This window comes from Lampetra planeri, chromosome 16, assembly GCF_965212315.1.
Source record: "Lampetra planeri chromosome 16, kcLamPlan1.2.h2, whole genome shotgun sequence".
Classification (NCBI taxonomy): Eukaryota; Metazoa; Chordata; class Hyperoartia; order Petromyzontiformes; family Petromyzontidae; genus Lampetra; species Lampetra planeri.
This window is the reverse complement of record NC_136122.1, coordinates 1,030,431-1,045,902: the sequence shown is the minus strand read 5'-3', so window position 1 is coordinate 1,045,902 and position 15,472 is coordinate 1,030,431. Positions and strand designations below refer to the sequence as shown.

Sequence of the window (15,472 nt, the reverse complement as noted above, 5' to 3'; positions counted from 1 at the left end):
CGACGGTATGCACTATCACTACAGCAGTGCATACCGACTGTGGTGGTACCTGCTTCAAATACAGCAATGCAAACTGACTGTGGTGGTTCATGGTATCACTACAGCAGTGCCTAGTGACTGTGGTGTAACCTGCCATCACAAAGGCAGTGCACACTGACAGTGGTGGTACCTGGTATGACAAGAGCAGTGCATACTGTGGTGGTACCTGCTATCAGTACAACAGTGCATACTGACTGTGGTGGTAGCTGCTATGATAACAGCATTGCATACTGTGGTGGTACATGGTTTAACAACAGCAGTGCATACTGAATGTGGTGGTCCCTGCTATGATTACAGCAGTGCACAGTGTGGTTGTAGCTGCTTTCCCTACAGGAGTGCATACTGTGGTGTAAGCTGCTATGATTACAGCAGGGCAAGCGACAATGGTGGTACCTGCTATGATGACAGCAGTGCATAGTGACTGTGGTGGTACCTGCTAGCACTAAAGTAGTACATGATGACTGTATAGCAGTATATATGGAATGTATAGCACAAAGTAGTAAGCAGACAGAGTGCCGTGGTGAGGCCTAGTCCCGTGCAGAGCCCCCGGGCTCGCCTAGATTTCCCAGGCCGCCGAGGTGTCACCTTGGCAGGCTGGGGGCTGGGTCGGTCTCCCCGGCCACGCGACAATAATGGCATGTAAGCGCTATAATAATGATATGTAGGGGCTCTATAGTTGTTTCAGGACGCATTGCGGTATCAGTGGGGTGGGGTGGGGAGAAGAGGACATCACACTGTGAAGAATGTACGTATTTGGTGTTTTGCTGCATGTGTAAGGCGAATTAAAATGTGGCGATCGTGTGTGCGTTGCTAGGGGCAACCCATGTGAGCAGTGCAAAGTGTAATGAGATAAATGCTTATAAGACTCATTTGTGGGACTTAGGTCTTATATGAATGCATATAATGCAAAAGTGTGAGACTTACCTTGGGCGATGGCGCGTGTGGATTGCCAGGGGGTAAGCTAGTGGGCGCTGTGTGCAAGTGCAGCTGGCTGCGTTGTGACCCAGCGCGCGGCGAAGGGAAATAAATAAATAGTAGTTAAGCTAACTAAATAATTTAATAAAAATATACAAAAAAACTCTAATGTAACTAATTTAAAGGTGTCAGACGTGAAAAATAGCCTATTCCCAACGCGGGGCTTAGGGCGTGCTGTCTGGCAAAAAAATTCGACATTAACCCCATCGTTTGAGAGCCAAATCCCTCAAGCGCGCGCGCAGAAACTTTTATATATAAGAAAGAGAAGAAAGAAGAAAAAAAGAAAGAATACTTCGTCAAGAAGTGCAAATACAATTTTAATGCAGTCGTTATATTAAAAACGCTTGACAGTTTCGAATAAGAATTTTCAAAACGTAAGTACTATTATTCCTGTCATATCAATCGACATAATTTTTAATCACACACATTTGTTTATTAAATACTAGCAGAAGTACCCGGCGTTGCCCGGGTGAAAAATATATTTCTTAATAACCTTACATATATACTAAGGTATTGTCAAAGCCCACTGGGCTTTGACAATACCTTTCACCACTCACCACTCACAACTCACCCTCACCACTCATCCTCACCACTCCCACTCACTACTCACCCTCACCATTCACCATCACAACTCACCACTCACCAATCTCCCTCACCAATCTCCCTCACCCTCACCACTCACCCTCACCAATCACCAATCACCACACACCCTCACCACTCACTCTCACCACTAACCCTCACCACTCACCCTCACCACTCACGCTCACCACTCACCACTCACCCATCACCACTCACAACTGCCACTCACCCTCACAACAACCACTCACCCTCACCGCTCACCACTCACCCTCACCACTAACCCTCACCACTCACCCTTAGCACTCACCCTCACCACTAACCCTCACCATCACCACTCACCCTTACTACTCACCACACAACCTCACCCTCACCACTCACCCTCACCATTCACCCTCAACACTCACCCTAACCCCTCTCTCTCACCACTCTCCCTCACCACTCACCGTCACCACTCACCACTCACCCTCACCCCTCACCATCACCACTCGCCCTCACCACTAACCCTGACCCCTCACCACTGACCACTGACCACTCACCCTCACCACTAACCCTCACCATCACCACTCACCCTTACTACTCACCACTCAACCTCACCGCTCTTCGTCATCACTCACCCTCACCACTCACCCCTCACCACTCACCCCTCACCACTCACCCTCACCACTCACCATCACAACCACCACTCACCCTCACCACTCACCCTCACCACTCAACTTCACCACTCAACCTCACCCTCACTACTCACCATTCATCCTGACCAATCACCACTGACCAATCACCACTCACCACTCTCCACTAACCCTCACCACTCACCCTGACCACTCACCCTCACCACTAACCCTCACCACTCACCCTTAGCACTCACCCTCACCACCACCAATCACCCCTCACCACTAACCCTCACCACTCACCCTCACCACTCACAATCACCACTAACCCTGACCCCTCACCACTGACCACTCACCCTCCCCACTCACCCTTCCTACTCACCACTCAACCTCACCACTAACCCTCACCCCTGACCACTCACCCTCCCCACTCACCACTCACCCTTCCTACTCACCACTCAACCTCACCACTCACCCTCACCACCCACCACTCACCCTTCCTACTCACCACTCAACCTCACCACTGACCACTCACCACTCACCCTTACCCTCACCACTCACCACTCACGCTCACCACTCACCCATCACCACTCACAACTGCCACTCAACCTCACCACTCACCATCATCACAAATCCTAACCACTCACCCTCACCACTCACCCTCACCACTCACTCTCACCACACCCTCAGCACTCACCCTCCCCACTCACCACTCACCCCTCACCCTCACCCCTCACCACTCACCCTCACCACTGACCACTCACCACTCACCCTCACCACTCACCCTCACCACTCACCCCTCACCATCACCACTCACCCTCACCACTCTCCCTCACCACTCACTCTCACCATTCACCCTCACCACTCAACCTCACCACTCAACCTCACTCTCACTACTCACCATTCATCCTGACCAATCACCACTGACCAATCACCACTCACCACTCTCCACTAACCCTCACCACTCAACCTCACCACTCACCCTCAAAACTAACGACTCTCTCAGCACTCACCCTCACCACTCAGCACTCACCCTCACCACTCACCCTCACCACTCACGCTCACCACTCACCCATCACCACTCACAACTGCCACTCACCCTCACAACAACCACTCACCCTCACCGCTCACCACTCACCCTCACCACTCACCCTCACCACTCACCCTGACCACTCACCCTGACCACTCACCCTCACCACTAACCATCACCACTCACCCTTACTACTCACCACTCAACCTCTCCACTCTTCGTCACCACTCACCCTCACCACTCACCCTCACCATCACCACTCACCCTCACCACTCTCCCTCACCACTCACTCTCACCATTCACCCTCACCATTCAGCCTCACCACTCACCCTCACCACTCACCGTCACAACCACCATTCACCCGCACCACTCACCCTCACCACTCAACCTCACCACTCAACCTCACCCTCACTACGCACCATTCATCCTGACCAATCAACACTCACCACTCTCCACTAACCCTCACCACTCACCCTGACCACTCACCCTCACCACTAACCCTCACCACTCACCCTTAGCACTCACCCTCACCACTAACCCTCACCATCACCACTCACCCTTACTACTCACCACTCAACCTCACCACTCATCCTCACCACTCACCCTCACAATTCACCCTCAACACTCACCCTAACCCCTCTCTCTCACCACTCTCCCTCACCACTCACCGTCACCACTCACCACTCACCCTCACCACTCACCACTCACCCTCACCACTTACCCCTCACCATCACCACTCACCCTCACCACTAACCCTGACCCCTCACCACTGACCACTCACCCTCACCGTCACCACTCACCCTTACTACTCACCACTCAACCTCACCACTCTTCGTCATCACTCACCCTCACCACTCACCCCTAACCCCTCACCACTCACCACTCACCGTCACAACCACCACTCACCCTCACCACTCACCCTCACCACTCAACTTCACCACTCAACCTCACCCTCACTACTCACCATTCATCCTGACCAATCACCACTGACCAATCACCACTCTCCACTAACCCTCACCACTCAACCTCACCCTCAAAACTAACGACTCTCTCACCACTCACCCTCACCACTCAGCACTCACCCTCACCACTCACCCTCACCACTCACCACTCACCCAACACCACTCACAACTGCCACTCACCCTCACAACAACCACTCACCCTCACCGCTCACCACTCACCCTCACCACTCACCCTCACCACTCACTCTGACCACTCACCCTCAACACTAACCCTCACCCTTACCACTCACCCTCACCACTAACCCTCACCATCACCACTCACCCTTACTACTCACCACTCAACCTCTCCACTCTTCGTCACCACTCACCCTCACCACTCACCCCTCACCCCTCACCATCACCACTCACCCTCACCACTCTCCCTCACCACTCACCACTCACTCTCACCATTCACCCTCACCATTCAGCCTCACCACTCACCCTCACCACTCACCCTCACTACGCACCATTCATCCTGACCAATCACCACTGACCAATCACCACTCACCACTCTCCACTAACCCTCACCACTCACCCTGACCACTCACCCTCACCACTAACCCTCACCACTCACCCTTAGCACTAACCCTCACCACTAACCCTCACCATCACCACTCACCCTTACTACTCACCACTCAACCTCACCACTCATCCTCACCACTCACCCTCACCATTCACCCTCAACACTCACCCTAACCCCTCTCTCTCACCACTCTCCCTCACCACTCACCGTCACCACTCACCACTCACCCCTCACCATCACCACTCACCCTCACCACTAACCCTGACCCCTCACCACTGACCACTCACCACTCACCCTCACCATTACCACTCACCCTTACTACTCACCACTCAACCTCACCACTCTTCGTCATCACTCACCCTCACCACTCACCCCTCACCCCTCACCACTCACCACTCACCGTCACAACCACCACTCACCCTCACCACTCACCCTCACCACTCAACTTCACCACTCAACCTCACCCTCACTACTCACCATTCATCCTGACCAATCACCACTGACCAATCACCACTCACCACTCTCCACTAACCCCCACCACTCAACCTCACAACTCACCCTCAAAACTAACGACTCTCTCACCACTCACCCTCACCATTCAGCACTCACCCTCACCACTCACCCAACACCACTCACAACTGCCACTCACCCTCACAACAACCACTCACCCTCACCGCTCACCACTCACCCTCACCACTCACCCTCACCACTCACTCTGACCACTCACCCTCAACACTAACCCTCACCACTCACCCTTACCACTCACCCTCACCACTAACCCTCACCATCACCACTCACCCTTACTACTCACCACTCAACCTCTCCACTCTTCGTCACCACTCACCCTCACCACTCACCCCTCACCACTCACCCCTCACCATCACCACTCACCCTCACCACTCTCCCTCACAACTCACCACTCACTCTCACCATTCACCCTCACCATTCAGCCTCACCACTCACCCTCACCACTCACTCTGACCACTCACCCTCAACACTAACCCTCACCACTCACCCTTACCACTCACCCTCACCACTAACCCTCACCATCACCACTCACCCTTACTACTCACCACTCAACCTCTCCACTCTTCGTCACCACTCACCCTCACCACTCACCCCTCACCACTCACCCCTCACCCCTCACCCTCACCACTCACCCTCACCCCTCACCATCACCACTCACCCTCACCACTCTCCCTCACCACTCACCACTCACTCTCACCATTCACCCTCACCATTCAGCCTCACCACTCACCCTCACCACTCACCGTCACCCTCACCACTCACCCTCACCACTCAACCTCACCCTCACTACTCACCATTCATCCTGACCAATCACCACTGACCAATCACCACTCTCCACTAACCCTCACCACTCAACCTTACCACTCACCCTCAAAACTAACGACTCTCTCACCACTCACCCTCAGCACTCAGCACTCACCCTCACCACTCACCCTCACCACTCACGCTCACCACTCACCCATCACCACTCACAACTGCCACTCACCCTCACAACAACCACTCACCCTCACCGCTCACCACTCACCCTCACCACTAACCCTCACCACTCACCCTTAGCACTCACCCTCACCACTAACCCTCACCATCACCACTCACCCTTACTACTCACCACACAACCTCACCCTCACCACTCACCCTCACCATTCACCCTCAACACTCACCCTAACCCCTCTCTCTCACCACTCTCCCTCACCACTCACCGTCACCACTCACCCCTCACCACTCACCCTCACCACTAACCCTGACCCCTCACCACTGACCACTGACCACTCACCCTCACCACTAACCCTCACCATCACCACTCACCCTTACTACTCACCACTCAACCTCACCACTCTTCGTCATCACTCACCCTCACCACTCACCCCTCACCACTCACCCCTCACCACTCACCCTCACCACTCACCGTCACAACCACCACTCACCCTCACCACTCACCCTCACCACTCAACTTCACCACTCAACCTCACCCTCACTACTCACCATTCATCCTGACCAATCACCACTGACCAATCACCACTCACCACTCTCCACTAACCCTTACCGCTCAACCTCACCACTCACCCTCAACACTCACCCTTAAAACTAACCACTCTCTCACCCTCACCACTCAGCACTCACCCTCACCTCTCACCCTCACCACTTACCCTCACCACTCACGCTCACCACTCACCCCTCACCGCTCACCTATCACCACTCACAACTGCCACTCACCCTCACCACTCACCCTCACAACAACCACTCACCCTCACCGCTCACCACTCACACTCACCCTCACCACTCATCCTCACCAATCACACCCTCACCAATCACCACTCACCCTCACTGCTCACCCTCACAACTCACGCTCACCCTCACCCCTCACTAATCACCACTCACAACTGCCACTCACCCTCACCACTCACCCTCACCACTCACCCAACACCACTCACAACTGCCACTCACCCTCACAACAACCACTCACCCTCACCGCTCACCACTCACCCTCACCACTCACTCTGACCACTCACCCTCAACACTAACCCTCACCACTCACCCTTACCACTCACCCTCACCACTAACCCTCACCATCACCACTCACCCTTACTACTCACCACTCAACCTCTCCACTCTTCGTCACCACTCACCCTCACCACTCACCCCTCACCACTCACCCCTCACCCTCACCACTCACCCTCACCACTCACCCCTCACCATCACCACTCACCACTCACTCTCACCATTCACCCTCACCATTCAGCCTCACCACTCACCCTCACCACTCACCCTCACCACTCACCGTCACCCTCACCACTCAACCTCACCCTCACTACTCACCATTCATCCTGACCAATCACCACTGACCAATCACCACTCTCCACTAACCCTCACCACTCAACCTTACCACTCACCCTCAAAACTAACGACTCTCTCACCACTCACCCTCAGCACTCAGCACTCACCCTCACCACTCACCCTCACCACTCACGCTCACCGCTCACCACTCACCCTCACCACTCACCCTGACCACTCACCCTCACCACTAACCCTCACCCTTAGCACTCACCCTCACCACTAACCCTCACCATCACCACTCACCCTTACTACTCACCACACAACCTCACCCTCACCACTCACCCTCACCATTCACCCTCAACACTCACCCTAACCCCTCTCTCTCACCACTCTCCCTCACCACTCACCGTCACCACTCACCCTCACCACTCACCCCTCACCATCACCACTCACCCTCACCACTAACCCTGACCCCTCACCACTGACCACTGACCACTCACCCTCACCACTAACCCTCACCATCACCACTCACCCTTACTACTCACCACTCAACCTCACCACTCTTCGTCATCACTCACCCTCACCACTCACCCCTCACCACTCACCCCTCACCCTCACCACTCACCACTCACCGTCACAACCACCACTCACCCTCACCACTCACCCTCACCACTCAACTTCACCACTCAACCTCACCCTCACTACTCACCATTCATCCTGACCAATCACCACTGACCAATCACCACTCACCACTCTCCACTAACCCTTACCGCTCAACCTCACCACTCACCCTCAACACTCACCCTTAAAACTAACCACTCTCTCACCCTCACCACTCACCCTCACCTCTCACCCTCACCACTCACCCTCACCACTCACGCTCACCACTCACCCCTCACCGCTCACCTATCACCACTCACAACTGCCACTCACCCTCACCACTCACCCTCACAACAACCACTCACCCTCACCGCTCACCACTCACACTCACCACTCACCACTCATCCTCACCAATCACACCCTCACCAATCACACCCTCACCAATCACCACTCACCCTCACTGCTCACCCTCACAACTCACCCTCACCCCTCACTAATCACCACTCACAACTGCCACTCACCCTCACCACTCACCCTCACCACTCACCCTCACTACTCACCACTCATCCTCACCAATCACACCCTCAACAATCACCACTGACCCTCACTACTTACCACTCACCCTCCCACTCACTACTCACCCTCACCACTCACCCTCACCATTCACCCTCACCACTCACCCTCACCACTCTCCCTCACCACTCTCCAGTCACGCTCACCACTGACGCTCACCACTCACCCTCACTACTCACCCTGCCCACTCACCCTCACTCACCTCATCGCTCACCACTCACCCTCACCCTGACCACTCACCACTCATCCTCACCAATCACACCGTCACCAATCACCACTCACCCTCACCTTCACCACTCACCCTAACCACTCACCCTCACCACCACCACTCACCCTATTCCCGTTTTTAAAAAAAAACTTGCTTACGTGTCGCCAAGTATGCTTAACATTTCACTAATTTAGATTTTGACATTACACATACAAAACGTCAGCTTGTACTACTGTCATGATAGCAGGTACCACCACCACAGTGATGGTGAGTGGTGAGGGTGAGTGGTGAATGGTGAGGGTGAGTGGTGAGTTGTGAGAGTGGTGAGTGGTGAGGGTGAGTAGTGAAGGTGAGTGGTGAGTGCTGAGGGTGAGTGGAGAGGGTGAGTGGTTAAGGTGAGGGAGAGGGAGAGTGGTGAGGGAGAGTGGTGGTGGTAAGGGTGAGGATGGTTGGTGATGGTGAGTGGTGAGCGTGAGTGGGAAGGGAAAGTGGTGGTGGCGAGGGTGAGTGGTGAGGATGAGTGGTGGTGGTGAGGGCGAGGATGATTGGTGAGGGTGAGCGTGAGTGTTGAGGGAGAAGGGTGAGTGGTGAGGGTGTGTGATGGTGAGTGGTGAGTGATAGTAAGTGGTGAGTGGTGAGGGTGAGTGAGGGAGAGTGGTGAGGGTGTATATACTTTTGCCTATGATGACAGCGTAACATGCTGACGTTTTGTATGTTAAATGTAAAAGCAAAATGTGTGAATGTGTGTGTCTGGTACACGCAGTTTGTTAAAAAGGGAACAGGGCGATTCTAAATGAATCGACAACCATCGATTCCTTTGCGCGATTCAGAGAATCGATTCTTGGCGCGTCGGGTTTAAAAGTAATTACAGAGCTTTATTTGCATTGGTATGTTATGTTTGAACGTTTTCAGGAGTTTTTAATTATATTTTTGCCCCGGTTAACGCCGGATATTTCCCATTCGTAGCAGTTTATTTCGACTCTATAATCAACTTATTTTAAACGGGAACAGGGCGATTCTAAATGAATCTACAACCATCGATTACTTTGCGCGATTCAGAGAATCGATTCTTCCTAAACCCCACGGCCCGAGCGCCAAATCCCTCCAAAGCGAGCGTACGCAGAGGGACAGACGGACAGACAAAAAGTGACGTTTATAGGTTAGATTAATTTAAAATATCAGTTTTATACTATTATGTTACGATAACATTTATAATAAAAAGAAAAGTTTTTGGGTACAAAGATATCAAACAGCCATTTTTTTGCATGGAGGGATAATTAATCATGGAGTACCTACTAAGTATACGTCATTCGTCAAGCGTACAATAGCCAACACTTCCTCCATGATTAATAACACTGGTCAACACACTTTTTCTGGCATAAGGTATTCCAACGGGTTTAAGGTAATTTTGGGGTGCTGATTTCAAATCTGGAATCAGTTTTTGTCTATCACATCAGGTTTTTGAGATATAAAATATTGCATTTTCAATAAAAACAGAAAATGTATGCTCATATACGAATAGCTAAACAGACATCCATACAAGAATAAGATAAGATACAATATACAATAATAATGAAACAAACATTTAATGAGCCGTAGCACAAAGTTGTGAGAGTGACTGCATATCAATGTGAGTGAATGCATATTACCATGTAAGAATTGAATTGTGAAGATAAGAAAAATATGTACAAAAAGGTCATTCACAATAGTGATGTTACATCTGCATAAACGACCTCTTCTTTGACTATCTCCGATGTATGTCTCTCATCAAGGACCAGCAGTAATCTGCCATCATGTTTGAGTCCCATCGGCCTTGGTAACGTTCTTCCATAACTTTAATGTCTTGATGAAAGCGTTCACCTTGCTCTTCGCTCACGTGACCCATGTTCTCTGGAAACTGGGCCAAGTGACTATCTAAGTAGTGAACCTTGATGCTCATTCTACATCCAAGTGCTTGAAAACTCAAGAGCAGCTCCTCCACAATCTCTCGATAGTTGTCCGCTTTCCTGTTCCCAAGGAAATTCCACACCACATCAGAGAATGCATTCCAAGCTCTAGCCTCTGCCGCAGTCATTGTTGTAACAAAGTGTGGATCCCTGATGAGTGTTCTTATTTGAGGGCCATCAAATATACCTGCCTTTTTCTTCTCGGCACTGAGACTTGAAAAGGTTGAACATATATAGCTGAAGCAGTCTCCAGTGTGATAGAGAGCTTTGACGAATTGCTTCATTAACCCAAGTTTTATGTGCAGTGGGGGAAATACAATTTTATTCCTATCAACCAGAGGCTCATTCTTGATGTTCTTGTCACCAGGTGTCAAACTGATTCTTGGTGGCCAGTTCTTTTTAACCCAGTGTTCTAATGTAGCCCTACTGTCCCAGTAGCACAGGAAACAAGGGTATTTGGTGTGACCTCCTTGCTGACCCAGCAGAAAATTAACCATTTTCAAATCAACACAAATTAGCCATCCATGAACATGGTATTCCAATCTATCCAGAACAATCTTGATGTTGGCATACTCTTCAATAATTTTTACAGAGTGTCCTATTGGGATTGAACCATATATATTTCTGTTGTGAAGTAACACACATTTCAAACTCCTTTTACTACTGTCAATAAAAAGTCTCCATTCACTTGAATCATATGCGGGCAGTCCCATATTGAGAAGAAGCCCTTCAACATCATTACAATAAACAAGTTGACCATCTGAATGGAAGTACTTTCGCAGTGCTGCTTCTCTGTTACGATAAAAGGAGACACTCGTGCCAGGTCTGAGTAGTCCTTTCTCTTGCAGCCTGGAAGCCAACAATTCAGCAGACTGCTTTGGCAAATAGAAATCTCTTACAAGATCATACAATTCAGGCTGACTAAACAGAGAAATGTCATGACAATCTGCATCAGATGGCGTATATTCGATCTGAGCATCATCATCATCTGTAGAAGCAGGTAAACTGAGGGATTCAACATCAATCTCTGGTAGCTCAGTAAATACAGGCACAGGTATTTCCTCACAGTGCTTAACTGGTCGTCTGGCAGATGGGATATCTGGGTATTGTAAGTGTTTTTCTTATTGAAACCTTTTAAACAAGGCAGAAGTAGCAGTTATCCAAATGGTTTGTAGGTTCTCTCCAAACCATTGGCGCACCAAACTTCAGCTTAGCATTCTTTCCTTTAGACCATGATCGCAAAGTTTCAACACAGGGTTTACACACTTTGTGAGGAGCCCAATTTTTGTCTTGGTCTCTAAGTCGTACTTTAAAGTAGGCAAGATAAACCTTCTTGACAAAGGTATTGATGTTGTGCCTTTGATCCTGCAAAGTGAAGCTGCCACAGATGTAGCAGAAGATATCTGGGTCATTACTGCATTTCCTTCTTTCGGATGTTATAGCCATTGTTAGATCACGCCCTGCAGAAGAAAAATATTAAATAAATGTGGATATCTACATTAAATTATATTATAAACACACTATCCTAAAAATACAGCACCATATTTTAACACTAAAGCAGTCACTGACTCGCAACAACTTGCAATCATAAGTGACATAATTAATTTCGGGTAAAATCAATGAAAATGGGGTATGCCGATAGCATAAAAATGTGATAGAGCAAATCTGAGATCAGATTTGGAATCAGCACCCTGAAATTAGTCTAAAACAGCTGCAAAAGTCCAGGCCAGAATTATTATTTTTGTTGACCAGTGTTATTCCTCCATTAAATTTTAGTTCTTTGTGCCCAGAAAATGGCGTCATGCTTCTTTTCGCCATTGTCCGACTATGAACCATGAGTGACTGAATTGAGCCATTTAGGATCTTTGATTTAACTACAGAGTTCCCTTATGGAAATGAAAAAATGCAACCTCTCACGATTGAGTATATCATGTGCACGATTTAGTATTTTACGTGCAAATTTTTTTTAATTGCGCAATTAAACTTCTGAACCTTAGCCGTCAAGGCGTGGAGGGGTTTCGCGATGGTAGCAAACCCGGCAACAAAACGGTGATAAGACACGAATCCTATAAAACTTAATTTAGATCTATAAAACTTCGCAACTCCCCCACCGACGTGGGGGTCGGCCAAGTCCGAACACACGCTGTTTTCTCAGGGTCCGTTGCAATGCCCGATTTACTGACAATGTGACCAAGATACCACACGGATTTTTACAGGTGACATTTTTGGGACTTAAATTTGAGATTTGCCGCACGCATTTTGAGAAGGACAGCACGTAACCGATCAAGATGTTCTTCGAATATACGGCTGAAGACGATAACATCGTCGAGGTATATCAAGCATGAGTCCCACTGCAGTCCATCTAGGACCAACTCCATCAATCATTGGAACGTAGCCAGCGCGGAGCCCCATTAGAAGCCGATTAAATTCGAAAAGGCCCTGTATTAAAATTCCAGATTGGACAACAGACGGAGCATCTCATAAATTCCCCTCTCTGTTTGCAGCACAAAGTTTGAAAGTGGATGACATCCTTCCTCACTCTTCAAATCCTTATCGGTCGATTACATATGAATTGTACTGTCCGTCAATACAATCAGTGAATAGCGATAGAATTTGCAAGAAATGTCACACATACTTCGCGTCGTTAGTCATGCTGCACAGCCACTCTGTATCACACAAGCAGGAATCAATTATTATTCCGCCCAAACGCATCAGGTCACAGAGAGTTGCTGCACATCGGCAACGTGAAGTAATGGTTGTAATGGGTGAACGAAGAAAATTGAGAGAGTGCAGATTGGATAGACGAAGAAGAGCTTGATCTGAATGGAATATCCATTCCACAGGATGAAGAGATCCATACTCTCCCTATTTATTCTATGAAGGAGCATTTTGTTTCTCCATGGGAGAATGGATATGCATAAATTGTATACTTTTTTTGAATTATTGTTATTAAACATGTTTTATCTAATGATTCTACCAGGGCTTTTCATTCTGTGGAATGAATGTGATTGTTATAATTGTACTCTCCATTTTGCTTCGTTCTACTACAACGTTTCAAGTATTTTTTTAATAGTTATAATTACTTTTAATATTTGATAATCATAAGAGAATTTCAATATCATATTCTGAACATCTGCAGTTTTAGTTAGATATTTTAAAATTCATTTTATGCAAAATTTCTGCTTTCCAACGCCTTATTTTTAATACATGTTTTCTCCTACAACAGAGTGCAGCACCACATTAAATACGCACAATGACAATAGTTGAAAGTGATTTGAAGCATGTTTTATTTTCAAAATGGAAATATGGTTTTTGGGGGGGTGGAGCTTTGTGACGGCATATTTGAGGGGGGTCTGACTTTGTGCCGCCGTGTGACGAGGGGGGGGTCAAAAATCGGCCCAAATCGAGTGACGTGATTTATGGACGGCCCCTTATAATGTATCGCCCGTGTCATCCATTGCTAGGTGAAGGCCTCTCCACCAATCCGCATCGAACCGGTCGTTATTTTTTGTTGATATATTTCACCTGGATGATCACTTGAGATGGAGCACCTCATTTTGCACGGTCGTTCGGGTGTCAATTGCCAAACAGCAAACACGCAATGACACGTGAAGATTGTATACAGCACTTTTACCTTATGGACAGTCCTTGACTTACGAACATAATTGGTTCCCGGGGCCCGTTCGTAAGTTGTTAAGTCGGAGTACAATAATGCACTATATTTAAATTCACATAGGTCAGTGTTACGAAATGTAAGGTTCAATAAAAAAGGAAAGCATTGTTAAACTCATAAATGAGAAAAAATATTGTACATTTGTATATAAAAAATACTGTAGCGAAAATGAAATAAAGTAACATAGTTACATTTTCAGTTTTATCTTAACTTACCTTGAGTGTGCATTCTCGTGTGGTTGGTGGTGCAATGGCAAAGCAGGCTGGTGCAACTCACCCCGCTACCTGAGTTCAATTCCCGGTCACGGAGCGGCGAATAATATCGTGAACCGGTCCTGGTCCTGCATGTTTTTTTTTTATCAATTCGGCATAAAGGCGGCGGAGTTCAAACTCCACCACTTGAGCCGAGTCCACGCTGTGGACGCGCACCGGATGCGGTTGCGCCGCGAATGCACGAGTTTACACTGAGCCCTGGAGAGACAGAAAGGAGTTTCACACGGAGCCTTACCTCGCTGCTGCTCGGCTCACACGTCGCCCCTGGGCAATGGTCGTCGGGGCAGCGGTCGGGACAGTGGTGTCACGACAGAGGTTTTACCTCCAAGCCCGGAAATGTTTTGTTTTAACCAAAGCTCCCACCGGGTTACAAAAGTTTGCCAAAGTCTATGCTGCTGTACCGTTTTCCTGTTTCTGTAAGATTGTACAGTATTCCTGTTTATCACGTGATTCCATCCACTTCCCAAGGTGCTTCTTTGAGGAGTCATGGCTTAGCCTTCGTCGAACTTTCATGATTTATGGATGTGTGAGGTTATAGTAACTTTTTATGCCAAATTTATTTGTATTTACTCGACCTATAACTAATCTAGAATCAGGCAGGCCCTAACCGCATGAAACTCGTAGCCTATTTTCAAAAGCAAAT

The 15,472-nt window shown here is 49.0% G+C and overlaps 1 protein-coding gene across 8 annotated transcripts in view; it reads right to left on the bottom strand.

Moving 5' to 3' along the window:
- The window catches only part of PGGHG (protein-glucosylgalactosylhydroxylysine glucosidase), a 60,872-nt gene extending 45,762 nt beyond the window's left edge, over positions 1 to 15,110 (bottom strand). For 3 of the 8 annotated variants that reach the window (XM_078601311.1, XM_078601318.1, XM_078601316.1), the window contains exon 1: positions 15,065 to 15,110. The gene's annotated coding sequence lies outside the window, so the exon portion shown is untranslated. Of the gene's footprint in view, positions 1 to 963; positions 1,486 to 9,063; positions 13,981 to 15,064 lie in introns of those variants that run through there. The other 5 variants (XM_078601313.1, XM_078601315.1, XM_078601314.1 and 2 more) reach the window with 4 other exon arrangements.
- Positions 15,111 to 15,472: the final 362 nt, after the last annotated feature.